The sequence below is a fragment of the Accipiter gentilis genome, unplaced genomic scaffold, assembly GCF_929443795.1.
Source record: "Accipiter gentilis unplaced genomic scaffold, bAccGen1.1, whole genome shotgun sequence".
In the NCBI taxonomy this organism is placed as follows: domain Eukaryota; kingdom Metazoa; phylum Chordata; class Aves; order Accipitriformes; family Accipitridae; genus Astur; species Astur gentilis.
In genome coordinates, this window is record NW_026060910.1 from 258216 (window position 1) to 279995 (window position 21780).

General features: G+C 55.5%; 1 long non-coding RNA gene across 1 annotated transcript; it reads left to right on the forward strand.

Annotated features, from left to right (window-relative positions):
• The first annotated feature begins 512 nt into the window (after window positions 1–512).
• On the forward strand, window positions 513–2240 carry LOC126037096 (uncharacterized). The gene is made up of 5 exons (XR_007505492.1): window positions 513–549; window positions 1009–1110; window positions 1442–1544; window positions 1790–1846; window positions 2102–2240. It is a non-coding gene; the product is annotated as an uncharacterized LOC126037096 (long non-coding RNA).
• Window positions 2241–21780: the final 19540 nt, after the last annotated feature.

A 21780-nucleotide genomic window follows, 5' to 3' on the forward strand; every position in this document is an offset into this window, starting at 1 on the left:
TGCTCTGCAGGGGGATGCTTTGCCCTGCAGTCCCCAGACCCCATTGCTGCCCTTGGTGGCTCCGTGCTGTGTCACAAACCCCCCACCAAGGACTCACTCCGGCTCGGCCTCCCTGCCGCAGCGGGGGACAGTGGTGGCAGGATGGCAGCAGGCGTGCTGAGCCCCACCAATGCACACCCTGCTCTGGCAGCATCCTCCAGCCTTCTGCAGGGCCTCCCTCTCTGGCCCTCAGCCCCGGAGACCCCAGTCTCCCTGGGCAGACCATCTGCCTGCCGCAGCTCGCTGCCTTTTGCAGCAGGGCTGCCTGCAGCCATTTTGGGGATGTCTGTCTCCATGTCAGCCCCTTGCTTGCCATGGGCTTGTGGCTGAGGTCCTCCTCCCCTCTTCCCCCAGGAGCTGGACACGGTGCGGGAGCTCTCCATCCATCTCTTCCAAATTGCAATGGGGCTCGTGGTGGGTGCTGAAAAGAAGAAGATGAAGAAGGTGGTGTGGGACAGCCTGCTGCCGCTGCTCTTTCACCTGCATGACCAGGACGAGAGTGTGGCCAAGGTGGGATTCCCAACCTGACTGGTCCTTTGGGGAGGGCAATGCTGACACTGCACTGTGAGGTCTAGCTTGTTGAGTCCCTAGGAACAGGCAGAGCCCCCCTCCCTGCCCACTGCTGCCTTTTTCCTCCTGCTGCCTGGTGGATGGGCAGGTGGGTCCCTTTCCCACCCAGCTCCCTCCACACAGCCCCTGGCATGGGTCCCTGCAGCCCCAGAGACTGGACTACGGCTCCGCAGCAGCCTGGGGCCACCAAAGCTGAAACGCTGAAGCCCCGACAGGCTTCCAGCCAGAGAGGGTGGCTGCCCTCCTCTTCCCCTGGGGTGCTGAACCTGCTGGCAGCATCAGTCCCCAGCTGGTGCGTCTTCCCTGCATGGGCCAGGACAGGCTCTGAGCCCCACCAGGAGGGAGGACACAGGGTCCTGTGCCCCCCATGGTGGTGGTAGCATCTGTGCTGCTCACCAGGCCTCCCAGGAAGCCCTCCGCAGCGCTGGCCAGTTCCTGAAGTGGAGGCAGCTGGTGCGACCGGCCGAGACGGCGCAGGCATGGAGGATCTGCGAGTGCTTGGTAAGCATAGCCCGAACACCCCTGGGATCTGCCCTGGGTAAGCCCTGCCCGTGCCCAGCAGAGGGGACCAAGGGCAGTGTCCCCACAGCTGCATGCACCCTCCTGGAACAGGCTCTGCTCCAGGCTGTCCTCACCTCCGGGGTCCCAAAGGGGACCCCGCCACCAGGATGGCACCCTAGCATTGCCTGGGAGCCCTCTGCTCCCTCCAAACCCCAATGCGGAGAGCGGAGAGCTGGGAATGTCCTGCTGGGGAGAAGAAGGGTGGTCCTTGGTGGAGGGATGGCCCAACGGGGGGGCCATCTCTGTGCCAACTCTGCACCCTTCTCTCCAGCTGGCCAGGAAGAGGAGCAGGGCCACGTACTACCTGTGGAAGAGCCAGACCTACCTGCGGAGCCCGCAGGAGTCCCTGCGGCTGGAGGCTGTCAGGTTCATCGGTGAGCCCCTAGCCCCAGGGTCCCTTTCTCTGCCAGGGTCCCTGTGTCCCAGTGCAGGACCTGTGGGGCACCCCTTCACTCTCTCCCACTCCTGCCTGTACAGGTAGGGCTGGCAGGAGGCTCATCCATCCCCTCCCCGATGCTGCACCCTGGGGTCAGCCCTCCCCAGGGAGCTGTGTGGCCAGACAGGCTGGCTGGTGGGTCCCTGATGGCCAGTGGGTCCCTGACATGCTGTGTCCCCCCAGGACTCCTTGGACGGGATGTGGATGAGCACAAGAACGAGCACAAGTACATCAGAGAGAGTGAGTGAGGGCAGCGGGGAGGAGGAAGGACCTTGGCATGGAGCTCCCCCCCCAGCCTGGGCAAGGGGGGCTCTGCTCCCAGCACATCTGTGGGAAGAGGGGTGTTTCGGGAGGGGCGTATTCCTAACCAGCAGCTTCCAGCTGAGCCATCTGCCCCCTGGTTCCCTCCTGGCCCTGGGAATCGTGAGGTGCAATGTGCCCTGCCTGGAAGGGATATGGGGCTGTCACCTCACCTCTGCTGCTTTGTCCCCACAGTCCTTCAAGGCCCAAGCAAAGACACCAGCCCCTTGGTCTCCTCCCTGGCAACTCAGACACTCCTCATCCTGGGACGAGGAAGGCTGAAGTCGAGGTTTAACCTACCACGGCTGAGTTTACAGATGACAAGGGCACGGATGAGGTCACACTCAGTTCCCAGCGAGGACTCTGCTCAGGCAGAGACAACGCTGGAGCCCCAGCCCTAGGATGCTCTGCAGGCTGGGGTATCTCCTCTTCCTGAGGTCTAACAGGAAAGGAGACACCTCAGCTGGAGGAGGACCCGGCAGCCTCCGGAGAGTGGCAGGACAGCCACTCTTTCCAGTGGTCTAGGACAACGCCTGTCCACGCGCTTCATCTTTGCCACAAAGCACCAGCTGCTCTGCTGGGCTGTTGAAACAGAGGGAAGGAGAAGGCCACGCCAAAGCTGAAGCCAAAGTTGAAACTGAAGCCTTCCCTCCCCTCTGCGGGGCCACGCCGGGGCGAATCCCTTTTTCTGCCTCCCACCGTCCAAGGATCCTGTGCTGCTTTGGGCTGACGTGGCCGAGCTCGGGAGCTACAAAGCCACCAATGCTCTGACTCCAGCAGCATCCTCCCCTCCACGTCCCCAGCAGGAAGGGCAGCTCTGCCTCCTGCCCGCACCGCAAGCTGCGCAGCCACTCCTGCCTGGGGATGTCAGAAGTCACAAGAGCCAGCAGGCCCGGGGGAGTTGTGGTAGCAGAGGGCCCTGCTTGCCACAGCACTTTGCCATCTCCTTCTCCAGGTTCGGGCACCAGGATGTCATCACGGGGCTGGACAGCCTGAGCCGGGAGTGCTGTGTGACGGCAGGGGGCCGGGACGGTACCGTGCGGCTCTGGAAGATCCCGGAGGAGTCGCAGCTTGTGTTTTACGGGCACCAGTAGGTCTGGGGCGGGAGAGGGGGCTGCAGGCAGGGGGAGGCAGGGGGGTCAGGCTGGGGCAGCGGTGTGCAGGTGCCAAGCATCACTAGGAGCCTGCCGGCACTGTGGGGATGCTGATGCCCCGGTGAGCCCTTGTCTCCTAAATAGGATCCCAAAGCATGCTCATAACTGATGGCAGTTGCCCCTTCTCTTCACAGGGGCTCCATCGATTGTATCCAGTTCATCAGTGAGGAGCACATGGTGTCAGGCGCCGATGACGGGTGAGCACAGGGCCGGGGTGGTGCCTGGAGTGCGCAGGCGGTGCCCCCCTCGGCCCCCTCGCCCCTTCCCTCCCTGGCAGGTCCCTAGCCCTGTGGGGGCTAACGAAAAAGAAGCCGCTGGCACTGGCCCGGCAGGCACATGGCATGCAGGATGCCCAGGGCCTGCAGCAGCCATACTGGATCTCAGCAGTGGCCGCCCTGCGCAACAGGGACCTCCTGGCTACAGGTGTGTGGCAGCTGCTTTGGAGTGGGGGTGTGGAGAGGGGGGCGTCCTGCTCCCTTACCTGGGTGGGAGTGCATGGCAGTCTTCTCTCTCTGCCCCAGGCTCCCACAGCGCCAGCGTGAAGCTCTGGAAGTGCGGTGAGGGATTTCGGAAGCTGGAGCCCCTCTGGGACATCCCGTTGGTATGGATGGGGAGGTGGGGGATTGGAGCTGGGCTTGGGGCATCTCTGGGCAGGGGCTCCCCTCCCTGGGCGGCAGGAGGAGGCTGCCAGAGCCCCTCACCCTGCCCTGTCCCTTCCAGGTGGGTTTTGTTAACAGCCTCAAGTTCTCTGCAGCCGGTGACTTCCTGGTGGCTGGCCTTGGACAGCAGCACCGGTACTGTCCCCCCTCCCTGGTGCTGCCCAGGGGCACAGCCCCCCCCTGCTCCTCCAAGGGCTCGGCGGAGGGTAGCCCCCATCTCTCTCATCTGCAGGCTTGGCCGGTGGTGGAGAGTCAAAGAGGCCAAGAACAGCGTCTGCATCGTCCCTCTGAAGCGGAGGGCTGCAGCCCCCAGTCCCGAAGCCCCTGACAGCCCTGAAGCCCCCGACAGCTCCGAAGCCCCCGACAGCTCCTAGCCCCTGGCCCCAGAGGCGCTGGAGCCAGGTCACCAAACCCCTGTCCCTGGAGCTGCGCCCCGAGTCCTTTGTGCAACCATCTTCCTGGAGCCGGCAGGACGTGAGCAGGGGGTGTCGCATGGCCCCCTGATCCTGCTGGCCCCCCTATCATGATGTGGCTCTGCCCTCTGCAAGGGTCTGCCCCTTTCCCTCAGGTTCAGCCTGACCTGAGCTCTGGAAGAGTCTTATTTAAAAAAAAAAACAAACCAAACACACTTTATTTACATAAATTACAAAATAAAATAATCACACTTTTGCTCACACTAAGAATCTACTCTTAAAAACGCGGTTGGGCTCAGCACAGCAAGGAGCCACAGCAAGGTCGTTGCTAGCAGAGCCTTGTGCTCTTAACACAGCGTTCCATTTTTATAGCTCTCATTTTTATAGCTTAAACCATGATAGAGACAGAGTCACAGCAGCACAGAATGGATGCTGAAAGAGACCTCTAGAGATCATCCAGCCCACCTCGGCTGCTCGAGCAGGGCCAGCTGCAGCAGGCTGTGAGTCTGCTTCTCGAAGGTTCTATTGGCTGCGTTGCTCCCAGGTTGTGGAGCTCGCATGGGAAATGGGCAATGAAGAGGGATGAAGTTTTCAGGCACTTTCTGGCCGGTGCAGTGATTTTATTTTTTTTTTCCTTCTGATTTTTTCTCCCTCCTTGCTGGTCTTACAGCTGCCCAAGGTGCAGCCAGAGAAGTGGAGGAGCGTCCCTGCCTGGCCTGCAGCTCCCTCCCTCGCCATTCTTAGGGTGATTTGGGGTTATTTTGCTGTGTTAGTGAGGCAAAGCTGGGCTCTTGGGGGCTGAGGTCAGTGGGACCCGAGGAAGGCCGTGATGGTCTTGAGGCTTTGAAGGGCTGTGCACCGAGCCCTGTCCCCACTGGAGGGGACGCTGGTGGTGTTCAAGACGAAGGCCTTGCAGCCCTTGTTGACGTGTGTGCCCGTGTCCCCCCCGGCCCCGAAGGTCTGTCGTTGTCGCAGGGGCACTGTGCTGCTTTCTGCATGGGGCCGTGTCCGTGAGTCCTGCAGGGACCTGTCTGTCCTGGCTTCCCCACCAAAGGGCTGCTTCCCCTGGGGAAGGGGAGAGGGGAGTTGTTCCCGTTCCCGTCCCCCCCCCACCATCGCCTGCCCCGCTGGTGGTGACTGGGCCCTGGGGGTGGCTGGGTTCCCCTCGTGGCTTGCTGGCTCGGATTTGGGGCTCAGTGGGGCTTTTGCACCTCTTGGGGGCTGTTTCTTGATGCCCCCTGTGCTCCCTCCCCCTCCCACATAGGCACCGAGCGGTTCTAGAGAAACAGCTTTTAATTGAAAAGACAAGAGAAAAGGTCCCATCCAAGCTGGTCTAACCCCTCCCTAGCCACCCCCGCCCACCCCCCCGCCATATACCCCACCCCTCCTCTCCCACCCCCCCCACTCCCCCCATCTCCATCCCTCTCACCCCTGTCTAATCCCCACCCCCACACACACCCTCACGTTGGCTGCCAGAGCCCTGCGCTTGCTGGGTGCCATTGGCAAGGAGCTCTGCGCCTGCCTCTTCCTCTGCTTGCCGGCCGTGGCAGGTGGGGACGGTGGCAGGTCCATCCCCGCACCCTGCCACGGCTCCTGGGGCTCCATCCCGCCGCCGTTGACTATTTTGAGGCTCAGCATGGCGTCGCTGAGCTCGGGGATGCAGTAGTCGGGGGTGAGCATCTCCTCAGGCAGCGAGAGCGAGCTGAAGTCGCGGTCTGGGGTGTCTGTGCTGGTGTCACCAGCGTCCTCGGGCACGGAGCTCCTGCTGGGAGCATCCTGGCTGACCCCCACTCCATCCAGGGAGCAACCGAAGAGCCTTAGGGCCTCTTCCAGGACCATCTCCTCGGACACTGCAAGGTCGCCTGCAGTGTCCCCAAGGGCTTTGTTGTTGGTGGCAGCGCAGGGGCTGGTGTGGACATCGCCGCCCGGGGCTGCTCCCACAGGGGTGGCCGTGCTGGGGATGTTGATCTGTGCCAGCTGCCCCTCGCTGTGCTGGTAGCCAGGGATGGACACTGGCAGCTCCAGAGTGTCTGGGGCCACCCCACTCCTCTGATTTTTGTAGGGTGTGAGGTATCATGGTTGGCCCTGGGGGGCCCCGCAGCCCCCGGCACCCCACAGGGCAGCACCTGGCAGAGAAGCGGCGCCTTGGCTGAGCGTGGCGGTGGCCGGTGGAGGCAGGTCGGTGGTTGTCCACTGGATGCGGAAGACCCGGGGGTCAAAGAGGCAGCCACATGGAGCCCTCTGCAGACCTGTGTGGGTGAGGGGGGAGCCGTGCTGGGCCGGGGGGACTGTCCAGGGGCACCCGCCGAGCTGGCACCGATGGCTGACATCCCCCACCTCTGGGCCAGGGGCGTGGGGAGCTTGTGGCCGTGGCGATCCCCACGGGGTGAGCCGCTGTGCCGGTGGGACGGGGTTGCAAATCGGGGAGGAGACTCGCATCTAGGAGGTGAAAGGGGAGAGGTGGCCCCAAATATTTGGGGAATTCTCTGCAGATGGGCTGCAAGATTCTCTGCGGGTGCAAATGCTCTTGGCTTTCAACAGTATTTTTCCGGCGAGGGCAAGGATGCTCACCGGGGCTTGCTGAACCCCCATGCGAAAAGTGCCGGGGGAACGGGTGTGATGGGGATGGCGAAGGGGCCAGAGCAGACTGGGGTGCCATACCTGCTGGTGGTGCCTGGGGGGCCCAGGCTGCAGGGAAGGGCTGCTCCCGTGCGGGCAGGCGGCATAGGTTGGCTGAGCCTGAGAGAATGAGACAGGAGCGATGGCCGGCGGTCACCTCTGCTCTTGTCCTCCAAGAGCATCCCTGGGCTGCAGGGGTTGGGGTCGGTCCCTACCTCAAGGGTAGAAAGTTTTGGGGAGCACGAATGGCTGGAAAAGCTGGAGCGCTGGGGGGCCCCAGGGCCCAGGCAGTGGGAGCTGCGTTGGTGGCCGTGCCATGGTCCCTTCTGGCTGTTAGCTGCCAAGGACTCTTTGGCGTCTCCCCGGAAGGAATGCGGGGGCTCCCTGTGTTCCGCCCCACCCCCAAGAGCCTCCCCAGCTCCTCCTGGGGAGGGAAAGAGTTAAGGGAGGCTGGGGTGGCCCCGGGGCCTACAGGCGGCTCTCGGGGTCTGCGGGTGCAAATGCTCTTGGCTTTCAACAGTATTTTTCCGGTGGGGGAAGAAGAACAAGTTGATTCAGCCGAGCCGAGTGGGCACCAAGCTGCAGCCACAGCCTCCTTGCGCCAGATGGCAAATGCGTTTGTGACCGTTGCCCGCGCTTCTGTTCACTGCGTTGACCGGAGCGAGGCAGAAATAGGAAAAGGACCTCGAGGGCACGAAGGTAGGTCACGCGGTGTCGCTTGGTGGCACGCTTTCCCCCAGCCCTCGCTCCAGTAGTGCTGTCAGGTCTTTCAGTCTCCTGCTGGGAAAAGCAGCAGCTCTGGATCCCCCTGGGAGGGGGTGGCCCTTTCCCTGGGTGCGTGACACCCCGGAGGAGACGGTACCCGCCACCGCGTGCTCCCAGAAAAGGACTGGATTTTGCCCAACGTCCGGTGTCGGGGCGCTGGGGCTGTTTGCGCTCTACGGGATCCCAGGGATGGGGTTAGTACATCCCCTCCTCGTGCTTGGAGGATTCGGCGCTAGCAAGGACACCCCAAGGGTACCAAGGACACAGGCCTCTCGCTCCCGCTGTGTGAACAGTGTGTGGCCTGGGGGAGTCGGGACAACTGCCGTGAACCGGAGGCCAAAGATCTCTCCTGGCCTGTATCCTGGTAATCAAAGAGATTGTGCTCTGTTCGTGAGGCACCTCTGGCTGCAAGATTGTGCAAGGCCATGTGCTGCGTAACTTGTGGCAGGGACCGATGCTTGGGGGCGTGAAGGCAAGCGCGCTTCTAAAACCATAAAACTCCATTTCATTTCAGAGCGCAGCTGAGCCACCCCGCTCCTCAAGACTCTGCCATCTGCACCGCTGTGGCTGGGACTGGGCAGTGCTGCACATCCCAAAGGCCACCAAGTCACACCCGTGTCCCTGCTGCTTTGCCGGGAGCTTCTGCGATGCGAGCGATGTTCTGGGGGCTGATCTCTTGGACTGCAGCTACTCTGTCCCTGACCGGCAGCTGGCCAGGAGGGTTGTGTCCAGGGTGGAATTCCACCTCTCTGACGAGAACCTGGCCAAGGATGCTTTCCTCCTGAAACATGTCCAGAAGAACAAGATGGGCTTCGTCAGCATCAAACCGCTGACGTCCTTGAAGAAGGTAGGCAGCGTGTTGCGTTGGCCAGCCGGGGTGGGAAGTGGCCTCCATGTGGAGGATGCCTGGGTGTCTGGGTGTGCTCTGGCTGTCTGCCATGGCCAAAACACTGCTGTGTTATCAACAGCTTTCTAGCTACCAGTACAGAGCACAGCACTACGAGGGCTGCTGTGGGGTAAAGGAACTCCAACTCAGCCAGATCCAATACAGAAGGAAAGTGGAGGAACAACAGAGGGGGCAGCCCAGGGACACAGAGCCCCAGGTCTCATCTGGCTGCTCCTGTGACCATACAGTGTATTCAAAATCAAATACCTGAAGTGCTCCCTTAGATGCAGTTTACAGCCAGGGGACAAGAAGGTGGCAGTTCTGCATTTTGCAGCTCCCAGGCTGATGGCAGAGCCAAAGCGAAAAAACACAAACCCCAAACCAAACCAACCAAGAGAGGTAAAACTGGAGCGCAGGGAGCAAATGCTTTTCTTTCACCTTAGGCCAACTGCTTGGATGCTTTCTATGCTGCCCTGCCACAGAGGGCATCCCTCCCGTACCAGTAAGAGACATAAGAGTGAATTAAAGCCAGGACCCCAAACCAGACCAAAAACCCAGTCGTGATCAAGAAGGAAGTGGAGAATGCATCAAATATAACAGAAAATTTATTTTGGACATTCCCAGTTTACATTTGGAAAAAAGAGGAAAAAAAAAAAGAGGAGGAATTGGGTATTAAATGAAGAGCACTGAATGATAAAGCAGTAGCAGTCCCTCTACCACTACAAACCCACACCCCCACACGCACGTACGCACACAGACTTAACACCACCAAACTCCCCGTGACTGTGACGTTCCCCTCAGCTTGCTGGTCTAGAGATACTGAATGCCTGAAGCACACCAAGGATAACTGAAAACATCTGCATGGCTTTAATGGGAATCCTCCAACTGAAACAAAGCGCTTTCTCCCTCTGTCTGCGTTGGCACATCCCTGAGTCACGCTCTCACTCCTCTCCTTCAAAGTCAAGATTCCTAAACGTGAAAAGCGGGAGTGGGGAAAGGCGAAGGGAAGAGAAAAAGAGGGAGAGCATCATCAGTGGAAGACCTGCCAGCTGCTGCTGATTCAGCCCTGTTCGGGGGACCACCCCAGCAGAGAGGAGCTGGTTTGCATGCCACGGTCCTCCCTGCCTGTTCCCAGGGACAGGCCGTTTGCTCAGCCTTGCCGGCCAAAGCGTGGGAAAAGCGTAGGTGTGCGCCGTAGCTTGCAGAGGAGCACGGTCATGTTCACGTGCAATCCTTTACCTTTTTCCTCCCTGGATTCAAAGGGTTTCTGTCTTCAAAGTGAGAGCCTTCCATACGGTCATTTGTGACATTTCATCCAGGATAACAATCTCAGAAGGATCAGTCCTGCAATAAATATTTTACATAGCAATCCGTGATTATGGGAACTGATGCCACCAAGGGCATTAGCATCAGCAAGAGGAACAGCGGAGCCCCGAGAATCAAAGCTCCGCATAAGCGTGGGAGGTTTTGCTGGATGAGGAGTTTTGGGAGGCAAGCCGGGGAGCTGCAGAGCAACAGCTCTGTGCAAAGGCTCTTGCTGGGGCTTAGCCCCGGTCCGGGTTCCTAAGCCACTGCTGGTACAGATCACGCCTGCAACTCCTCATGTGTAAGTATGAGGATCTCCAGCTACCGTAAAGGCACTGATGAGGCAAGGTTTGGGGGTCAAACGCGAGTGCTGCAGCCACTCTGCTTGGGGTCAGAGCCCTGCAATTGCCTCCTGCAGCCCTGCCCCCGAATTTGATTTTCCCACCAAGCTGCCTGCTGGTTTCTGTGGGATGCCCCACAAAGAGGCAAGTGGAGAAAACTCTGCCAAACACCTTCAAGCTAATCTTGCCGGGGGTCCTGGCGCTTGGTGGGGCTTTACCCGTCACTGCTTTGCTTTGGGATATCCACGTCACTGGTCTTCCCCACGTTCAGCTGAACTGAACTTGCAGCAGCAGCAGCTTCCATCACGCTCCTGGACTCCTGATGTAAAAAAGGGACAAATCACGTTCTCTGTCTTTGATCAAAGTGGAGATAAGCTGAATGCCCAGCACAAACTTAGCAGTATGCCCTTCCCTTCTGCCCCTTGGCAGCTATAGGTATTAGTGCAGCAGGGGAGAAACCGTTCACTCCAAAGATTTCGGGGCAGGGGGGTTGTGTCTTCAAAACACGATTATGAGCAAGTCTTGCCAGCAGCAGCAGCAGCAGCAGCAGCAGCAGCATCTAATAATAATCATCATAATGATAATGACCTTTGTGAAAAACGACTCGTTTTAAAAATTACACCTGTATTCAAGCGTTCAGCTCACTGCTACTTGAGGAAACAAAGGTTACAAAAGTTACAGGCTATTGGGATCTATTTCGATTGAGTGCTGATCTTCCCCCAACGTTTCCAGACAAGCTGTAAGAGAAACAGGCAATCTCACAGACACACGGAGATGTCCAGCCCCGAGGACACAGCAAGCCTTACCTCTTCTTCTCCGGCTTCATTTCTGGCATCGTCCAACTTCTTCTTCCTTTCTGGCATAAGGTCATCCAGAAAGCTGAGCTCTCACTTTGAGAAGCAGAAATCCATCGCTTTCCGGACAAATACGAGAGCCAAAACCTTCACGAATAAGAGGGAAGATGCGGTGAGCTCAGAGACGATGCCACCTCTCACAACAACGCTGCAAACACCCCGCTGCCGAGCGGTGGCAGCTCTTACCATCATGGGAAAGATGATGGCGACACGGGACACCTTGATGGTCCAGAGCAGGACGAGGCAGGTCAGCTGGATCGCCGTGAAGAAATGAACCTTTCGCAAGGGCACGTGCCGCAGTTAGATGAAATCCGGCTGGTGTTTCGCCGGCATCCAAAACAGCTTCAAGCGATCAAAGAACTGCAAAATAAAAGGGAAAGGTTGCCACCTTGGGACTGCGGCAAGTTGCTGGCCCTCTCGAGACGTGGAGGCACTTTGCAGCATCTCGCTTGCCGTCAGAAATCCTGGATCCCACCGCGTTCCTCCTGGGAGCAGCACCCATTTTCCCTTTGTTCCATCTAGCAACCGGCTTGCCCCTGAGAGCTGTCCACCAAACGGCAACTATTCCATGCCATTCCATTATTAGCATTTCTCGGCCCACTGAATCCCCCCCGCGAGGATTTCCACCAGTGGTAGAAACTGCCTTCCCTTTGCACCAAATTCCCCCGCTTTTCACGTAACCAAACACTGACCTGCCCTAAACCCTGCAACAGAGAGCGCTGAACTTGCCTGGTCCTCCCAGCCCTCTATACCTCCTGTGCCTCCAGCAATCTTTTTCTTAGACAAAAGAGTTTCATTGCTTGCTCTGCGAGAAGTTTTTCCCATGCCATTGCTTTTTTCCCTGCTGCTACGGAGACAAAATACCAGGGAGCTGACATGCTGCACGCTGTAAAACAGTCCGTACCTGAATTCCTCTGAGCGACGACACACCCATGTAGAGAAAGACACCATAAAGCACAGGCATCGGTATAAACTGGGGGGGGGGGGGAAGAAAAAAAAAAGAAAGAATGCAATCGTTTCTTTTTCTGTATTGCATTTTCCGTATTACCACCCTCTTCCACAGGCACTGCCTAAAATTGCTTGAAGCTTTCCAGCTTCCATTCAGGCTTAGAGATGGGTCAGATTTTAACCATTTTTTTGCCATTTTGTGCGCACGAGTGAGCTAAGGCTCTGCTTTAGGCTGAACTTGGGAGTTATCTCTCCTCAGAATAATCCTATTTTCCAGAAAGGTTGGAGGAAAATAGGTGATTTCACCCATGCTACCCTATGCTGCATTCTCTGGCGGTAGAAGAAACACTTCTGCCTATTCTTGGGGCAACAGGCAAAGGCCACAGGCCTCCTCCTAGCCTAGAGATGAGATTACTTTGTGGGAGGAACGTGCAAGGAAGACCACGGGGATGACCTCAGTGTGTTTAGCTCCTGGGAACGGCTGCTCCGCGGCATTTGGGGAGCAAATTGCAGCCACTAAAGGGCTGCCTGTTTGAAAGACAGCAGATGTGCTGGTCTGAATATGGTCAACTGTAACCCATAAACATGGGTGGGCCTGAAAGACACCCAAAAATTCAAGCAGTTGCGTTGCTCGCTCACCTCGAGCACACCAAACGGGGGCCTGAAGGGCTGCAAAGCCTAACTGAGGCTGATTCCCACCGTGGGTCAAGCCCCAAGGGTTGGGACCACCTCCTTCTCCTCCGCTCCACAACTAACTACTCAGGCCTGCAGAGAAGGGACTGTTTGTCTGTAACATCCAACAAGCTCGCGGTTGTTGGGTGGTTTGCATTTTCCTCTCACCTTTAACACAGAAGTGAAGAAGACAGAGCAGCCCATGAGCACAAAGATCAGCAAGCCAGTGACTCTCTGCTCTCGTATCCCCAGAAACTTGGGTTGTTCTCCTGGAGCTGAGCAGTCAGACTCTACTTTGAGGCTATTCACGTGGGTGATGGACAGGACGGTCTCGCAGCCACAAACCAGGGCAGCCCCATCACAGAGCACACCCCGAGCATCACGGCCACCACAAAAAGGTCCAGGTGGTACCCGCATCCTTTCTGCAGGCAGGAAAACAAGAAACAGAGCATCCCATAGCACAAGAGCAAGGATAACGTCGCAAGTCAGACTCAAACCCTGCTCGAGCACAAGTCAACTTCTTCAGAATTCAAAACAAGAAATGGAAACAAGGAAGGGTGTATGCAGGATTTGCACAAGCACCTGGCATGAAAATCTGGCAGGAGTTCAGACACAATGGATATGCAGAGCTTGTGCATTAAATACTTCTCCAAAAAACAACAAGCCACAACCCAAAAGCACCAAACCATTTTTTCCACTCACAAAGAAAACTGTACCACTTGCAAGGAAGGTGTGACTCTGAGTTATCCCTGGCAGCGCATCAAAACAATTCATTCCCCACACCTGCTGCTGCTGCCATTTTAAAACAAAAACGCAGTTCTCTATTGCTCCAAGATTAATTTGCTCCTCCAAAAGGTTGCTCATCTGAACTGCCCTGTCACTTGCTCCCTGCATCATCGTTAATCCAGGAGAGCATCCTGCCACGCAGCCTGACCTTGTCCCAAACCAATGCCTTCAGAAAGCATCGGGAATAAGAGCTTCCCCCCAGACCTGCAGCCCAGAAGGGGCTGGAGTCATCTCTCGCAGGCCCTTACCTTCAGCTTGTGCTCCTTCCTGTTCACAATAACGGCACTGATCTGCTGGTCCATGAATATCAAGATGGTGCAGAGCAGAGCTGGGACGAGCGCAGCCAACACCGTCCACCAAGGGTTGGGTCCTATGGGGTTGATGAACCACCCGCGGTCGTCTCTGGTAGGCTGCAACAAAGCCCACACATCAGCATTGTCTCCCAGCCCAGGCACTCCACTGGCTTTCATTTTCCCCTCCCTCCTTGCGTCAGAGCACCTCCCAGCCCTGGCTTCATGTCCCCCTCTCCCGGGGGCTTCAGCAGTGCCAGTCTCCTCCTTGCAAGCAGCTCTAGATACTTCCCCTGTAGGTATCTAGTTTTGGGGCCATCTTCTCGTTTCCAGGAGGAAGCAAGGCACTTGGAGGTGGAAGAGGAGATGGTCACACCACCAGCATCTCTTCCAGACTCAGCCCTGCCCTGCCCTGGCATCACCTTGTGGCACCCCCACGTGCCAAAACACCCTGTTACCTTGAACGCATGGGGGACCTGGAGCTTTGGCGATGGGATCCCAACCACAAAGTCAAGGAGCACCATGATGACGATGGTGAGGAAAACAGCAAAGTCGCTCACTGTGGACCGTACCTGGGGCGAGAAACCAGAGGTGAGAGGGGCATGGCAAACAGGGCCCTAAGGTGAGATGCAAGAGTTGCAGACATCCACAACATTAAGGCTGCTTAACCAAATCCCACCACCCCTCTGAGCACATGCAGCCTGATCCCTTGCTTAGCTACTGCTGCTGTGTTTGTCCCTGTGAGATCTGGGGTCAGACAATAAAAAAAGCTTAACTAGGCCGACAAGGGTTGGTTTAAGTCAAAACCTAAAAATAATATTAAAATTAAGAAAAGAGATGTCTGCCACTACAGCTACATTCACAGCTACAATGGCAACAAGGCACTGAGGCATCCTTTAGTCCTCAAAAGGAAGCTCCTCATTCGAATCTACTTTCCGCTCGTGCACATAATGCGCAGAAGGTAGGGGGAAAAAAATAAACCGAAAACCCCAACCCCAAAACTTTTGGAAACCTGACTTCCTACTACCTGAGGAGAAAAAACATATAAAAAAAATCAAACCCCAAAAATCTTCAATCTGGGGCAGGTCACAAGGCATGTGGGAAACGCTATGATGATTTTGCACTCATGGAAATGAGTGCGGGACATCCAAGCTCTTGGAGAGCTTGGCCTACAAGGCCAACATTTCCCAGCTTGACCAAGGCAGGGCAAATACTGCTTAGTGCTCCAGGAAAGCCATTTTGGGAAACGAGTGTGGAGATGGACGCTGGCCACCTCCTTCTACTTACTCTGGTTGGAAAGCAGCGGCTGGTTTTAAACTTCTTCAAGAAGCCTGACAGGGCAAAGGTGGCGAAGAAGAGGATGCAGCACCAGAAGAATACATCAGGGGTGTAGGGGCCGTCGCGTCCACAGGCAGGTCCTTGAAACTCCCCACGCAAATACCGACATTCCTGGAGAAACAGAGCGTCAGGACACAAAGGCAGTGCACGTGCGGCAGGGAAACCTCGCATAGCTAGGGGGTTTTGAGGATCTTGGTCCAAGATCCACGACCCTGTAACTGCTCCTGCCAATGGAGATTTATATTTAATGAGCAGCAGCAGCTGAACAAGTGACACATCGAACTACACAGCGGAGAAATGAGATGTGAGGAGACACCATACGCTAGTAACACCTTACAAGAAACACTCATCCAGGTGACACTCTCCCATCAGTTGCTTGCATTCATAGCATTGGGTTTCCTTAACTGCATCTGGCTTCAGTCCTGACATCTTCCCGCAAAAAACAACATGCCAGGCTCTCCCAACCCTGTGAAGAAAACCTCATCAGCTTTCCTAACTAAAAAGTAATTCTTTTAAATATTATTTTTAAACCTGAAAAGGACTAGGATTCACAGGACTAGCGTCATTACATTCACTTCACAGTCCTCCTCAAAATGGGAGGACAAAAGATAACTGACATGACAAACGCCACAGTTACAGACGTTCCTTCCTGGGGGTGCAGTTCGCACACCTAGGAGCTCATGCATGCACGAATGGGTGACGCCAGGCAGCAGCCTTCTTACGTGCCTCTGACCTCAGGAAGAAACAGGTAACATGAATACTTTTACTCCATTTGCATCCTGAGGACCAGAGATGAAGCCCAAGATTTGCCTAGATGACACAGTCAGTTCCTTTAAGGGATGAAATTGTTCGTTTGAGTTTGGCTTCAAGGACTCCCACAGCTGGCGATTAACTAAGAGGTATGCTACAGCGAGGAGCCCGACACACAGACTGCAGGACAACTCATCACGCCAGGCCTCTGAGCTTGCAGTTCTCCGCAGGGCCCGGTGCTGCCTGAGCAGGTGGATGGACTTCCCAGTTCCAGAAATACAAGCTCGTGAATCAAACCCTCCTCAAGCACGCAGGCAAAACTGGCTGCGCTTTAGCGAAGCAAACCAACAACGAGGCTTCCTATGTTTGGGTGCCTCCTGTCTGACGATGCTCTGGGCTACTTTCTCTTCCTGGCAGCAACAGGAATAAGTTGCTCTCATACCTACCAGCTTCTGACAGAGAAAGAGGATGATCTCGTTCTTGCCTGCTAGGACCAGGGGTGGCAATAACGCAGTCTGCCGAGACTGGAAGGGGATGCCTTGGAGGCGGAAACACGCGGGTGTTCATTACTCCTGGGCACTCGGAATCACGGGAGGAGATGATGCCGAAGGGCCTGATCCGATTCACAAACTGACGCACCTTAGGACTGAAAAGGCTTCTCCTTCCACTAACTTACTTTTCTCTGCAACAACAGCCTCAGGAGAGTAACTTCTCCGTAACCCTTTACACTACAGCAACTACAATACTTAATCCTAATGTACCTTACAAGAAAACTACTGCGGTCTTCTCTACTAGAGGGCCAACGCTGCTGCGCCTGTAAGGAGCGCTTTACGTTTTATTAACCTTTTGAAACAACGCACTAGCTTTCCTTGCAATCGCATTACGTGGGCTTCCTGGGACTTTATATATGCACGTTCGTTTTCTCTGGCTAAATCAGATTTGGAACGCAGGGGTGGCCATCTGAAAACACTGCAAAACATTCTTTTTACATACATCAGTTCTCTGGTGAAGGCAACAACTGAGGAGGATCTTCAGCTAATGTAAAACTGCGAAGCTCAGAGGAGTCGTACTCCAGCTAAAGATCTGCGCACTACTAGGCAGGAATGTCAAATTAAGCAATGCCCAAAATATACAAGTCATTGGACCTTTTCTTTTACAAGTAGGAAAGAAAGGGTACACAGAAAGATAGTGGTCTGTAGAAAATGGATGTAAATCATCAAGATTTCCAAGGATTACTCGAATCGCTTCCTGGAGAGGCCAAAACAAGAAAGGAAGGAAGAATATTAACAAGATAGCCACAATCCCACCGCCAAGTACAGTTTTCAGGCTTGGGAAAAAAAAATAACATTACAGTTTGCAGGAGTCATGGAAGAGCAGGTTCCAGATATTTTGCTTTTCCTCCTCCCCTTCTTCCCCCTGCTCCCTCCCATCACCTTAGAGCACGCTGCCCTAACAGATTCACAGAAACTGAAGTGAACGAATATCTTAACCCTGAATTAACATAGAAGCAATACTATGGAGAGTGGAGGTGTGCTTTTAAATTTAACAAGTTCTACATTTAAGAAGCCTCCTCCTTGCCAGCACAACACATGCAGTATTGACCTGTTTCAAAAATAAACATATTCCCCTTTTTCGGAATATTGACCCAATTCAGTTACAAAGGAACTGTAATTCAGCCCCAACAAACTCCTGCTTTATAAACGGGAAACTTTTTCTAGGAATACCTTTCAGTATTTTCAAAATTGAAACAGAAAGAGAAATTAACCAATAATTTTCTGTATCAGTTACAATCAGCACATTTTCTTCAATAATATTTGCAATGCTACTACTGTACTCTGAAGATTTGTTTCAACTTAACTAACAGGAGCATTTTTAAACAGGCAGTATATTGGTCTCATTTCCTCGGGAACGGCAGGGGCTTTCTTCTGTCTCAGGAAGAAGATGACAACAACAGAACTCATCAGCTGTCACCAAGCTTGGCCACAAAGTAATGGCGTCATTAAAAGAACGTCCCCTGGCTTCCACAGCTTCCCAACTATTAACTACATCTTTTGTAAGCCAGCTTCTCAAAAGTTGTTCACTGCCAGGTATCGGCCAACAATAAAATCCACAGAGAGAGAAAGTCTCAAAGGAAAGCTGAACCCATTCATAAGTAAACAAATGTCGCACAAGTGTCACTTGGAAATAAGGAAATAGGGTGGAGTGTAAGGAATTACGGCATGCAAGTGTTCTCTGGTATATGGTCTGGCAGGCAGCCATTCTCATATCCTCCACATTCAGGGGCCCCAGCCAGAACTCGGTCAGAGATGAGAACTCTCCTTCCTCTTCAGAAAGGCCCTCTCCTCGCTTAATATGGAACAAGTTAATGAAAGGAGTTACACAGCGCGCCACAGCAGAAGGACAGATATCACCCACCCAAGACTCACGCTGTGGTCATGAAGCCTTCATGAATCACCAGGGACACAAAAGTACGATTCAGGAAGGGACGCTGAAGAGGGTGGAAAGAATGGAAGAAAGCAAGGGGCGATGACAGGCTGCCAAACTCAAACAAATGCAGTGCTCTCTGTACCATCAGGAGATCAAACACCTGCAGGCTGCTCAGAAACGTACGCACACTACTGGCAGCACTGTCCAAAGGGATTACGCTGAGGGAAAGAGCTTGGTCACAGACAAGAGCAACATTTCAAGCATCTTCTGAACACCACACGACACCACAAGACAGACAACACACCTTCCTCTCCAAAATCAACACAGAGAACAAAACAAGGAGGAAGGTTAATCCTCCTAGATCTGACGCTATTCCAGCAGAATGCTAATAAGCAAAGCTAAAGAAACAACTGCGTTTCAATTCATCCCAAAATAAAGTCATGCAGCAGAATTTCAAAGACTCGGCCTACTTCTCCAAAGGAAAAAGGAGACTAGTGTGGCACGAGATTTAATGCAGCTTCAGGTCTGGAGACAGCCTAATTGGCGTGGTGTTCATAGCACAGTCTCTTCAATTCTGCAGCAGCTAACAACAGTCACTTCCAGAGTAAAGCCAGGCCCTGGCAATGCCTGTGCACATCTCATTGCCAAAGCAAATTCACTCACACTCATAAAACCACTCTCTAGGCAGAGGCTTGAGTCATTGCCTATGGCATTTTAGCCCTGCTGCAACCTCACTGGCATGAAAACAGCCCTTTCGGGATGCCACGACACTGTTCTGTTCCTCTGATGCAGGGATACTTTCCTGGCTCAAAAGGATCTCAGTCCTAGTTTCTGCACGGGTGCCACCACCTGAAAAGAGACTTAACCTCAACAGTTCAGAACATTTTCCAAAAGCCTCTGAGGGCATCAACCTTGAACTGCTGTCTGATGATGATCACACCCTTGCAACAACATACACAGGGAGCCAGATTATGCTGAGCCACGGCTTTTTTATTAATACTCATGAATACTATCATTATTCATTTTTTATCAGAGGCTGAGACACCAACAACAACTCATAAAGTTTCAGACCAAGTTTGAGCCCTACAGAACACTCCTTCAGCAGGACCCAATCTAGAGGCACCTGCTTAAAAATACAACCCTTAAACCTAAGCAGCTCCAGCTCCTTTTTCAGAGCACCTCAAACTTCTGGAATTATTACAGATCGCAGCCTCCGGCAATTCCCAGTCCCCTCTCAAACTAAAAGCTCCAGAGCTCCTCGACTGAGCTGGTCAAGGTTTTGCCCACTCACAGAAGCACTTGCCCATCATCTCTGTCTGCCTGCCTGACTAGCAGACACAAGCAGATTCCTCCAGGGCAACACCCTCAGGGAAAGTCTCTTTTTCACTTCTAAAGGACCATCCTCCTCACTTGTTTTACATCTTCCCCAGCTGACCAGGCTGCTCAGCACCCTGTGCTTTAGTTACTTTGCTGGCTGCTAACTCAAACTTCCCATTGCAGCCTTACCACACAACTGTTACCTCCCACAACCTTCCTATTCATTGTCCCCTGCACACCCAAAGGCCGCTTTCCTTTCTCTGCCTTGCATGCCAGCAGTACCACAGACTAAAACACTCTCCCTTCACTCTCCTTTCTCAGGCTTGACACTACAGTGCCTTCTAGAAACTGAGAGCAGCAGTTATCCTAAAAGGCCTGCTCAGCCCCTCTGCCTGCAGCAGAGGCATGCTCTTCTTTCCAAACAACAGGACAGGTTTGTCACAAAGACGTCGGAAAGAGGAGTGGCAGCGCAAGGGGAACCTCGTGAAAGAAAAAATCCCAAGAGCACAACAAACAACTGCTGCCACTGAGAGTTTCCAAAGACTCTTTCCACATCCACACTTGAGCGCCAGACTGCCAGGCCAGCAAAAGGCACATTGCTACCAGCAGACAGCCCAAGAAAGAAGGACATACTTTGCGTACAGAGCTCCACGGCTGTGCTAGTTTTGACTGGCAGAGAGTTAATTTTCCCCACAGTAGCTTGCACGGGGCTACGTTTTGGATTTGTGCTGAAAGCAGTGCTTACACAGCATCAAGGCCTTTTCTGCCCCTCACCCCACCCCACCAGGGAGTCGGCTGCGGGTGCACAAGAAGCTAGGGGGGGCACAAAACTGGGACAGCTGACCCCAACTGACCCAAGGGATATTCCAGACCACAGGATGTCACGCTCAGCAATATAACTGGGGGAAGAAGGAGGAAGGGGGGACATGCCCAAGTAACTGTTAGGCATGATGGAACCCTGCTTTCCTGCAAACTAAACACCTGCCAGACAATGGGAAGCAGTGACTGAATTCCTGACTTGGCTTTGCTCGCGTGCACAGCTTTTACTTGTTAAACCATCTTTATCCCAACACGCGAGTTGATTCACCCTTCCGATCCTCTCCCTCCTCCCACTGCGGGGCAGCGAGCGAGCGGCCGTGCAGGGCTTAGCTGCCGGCTGGGGTTAAACCACTACAGAGGCTCGAGAGCTTCTCAGCTGAACGCTTTAAACAACATTTCAAAACACCGTCAGTAAAACCAGCCTCTTTTCCCACTGAAGCACGAAACCCACGCACGGCACTGGAACAGGAGCGCTTTTTACAGCTCCCATTACTCCCATTACACTCCCGTGCAAGCGCAGTAGCCCCTCGGAAGCGACCGCTTTCACGGTCAGTGAAAGAGGGCAGGAAAAGAGCAGCCCCCCCAGTCCCGTCCGAATTGAGGGTCTCCTAGGAACCTAGGAACCTCCTGGTTTCAGGCAACCGACAGGTAGGTACCTGCTGTCGAGGACGTCCTCCGTTCTCCCAGCCGAGGGAAGGAAGCAGCAGAGCCAACGGGACGCGACTGCTCTGGAAACGCCACTGCCGACCTCCCTGAAGCTCCCTCCAGGGCCTCTTGCCCCGGGGGCTGCCAAGAACGCCCGGGCAGGACTGTGTCGCAGCCCGCCACCCATGCCAGGCTGGGAGGGAGGGAGGGAGACCCCCGGCGGCTGCGGGTCCCTTCCCTGCGGGGACAGCCGGCAGAAACTCCTTTCTCTCCACACACAGCCGCACGTCTCCGCGGTGCCCGCCGGCCTCCGCTGGACAGCCACCAGCGGCAGGCAGTCCCCTGCTGCCCCCGCAGCCCCGGGGGCGGCAGGGAGGGGCCGGGGCTGGCCGGGCCTGCGGGGGGAAGGCCGGGACCCGGCGCCCCGGCCTGCCGCGAGGGGAGATGCCGCCGCCACCGCCGCCACCGCCGCCGCCGCCGCCTCAGCCCCGCTGCCGGCCTGCGAGGCCCCCGGGCAGCCTCGGCGCTGGCGACCGCCGGGCAGCCCACCGCTCCACGGACGGGGAGGAGCCCCCGCCACGGCCACCGGCCCCGCTTCGCCCGCCGCCCGCCCTTGCCTCAGGCGGGGCCGGGCCGGGGCTGCGGCCGGAACGGAGCCGAGGGCAGCCGAGCGCAAACGAGAGGAGCCGAACCGAGCCGAGCCCAGCCGAGAGGAGCCGAGCCCAGCCGAAGGGAGCCGAACAGAAACGAGATGAGCCGAAGGGAGCCGAGCCCGGCCCGGAGCCCTCTGCTCCAGCTCCCCACGCTGCTCGGCACTGGCTGCTGCTGCTGCTGCGCTGCAGAGGCAGCTGCATTTTGGGGCTTGGAGCGCTTGGGGTTCCAGCGT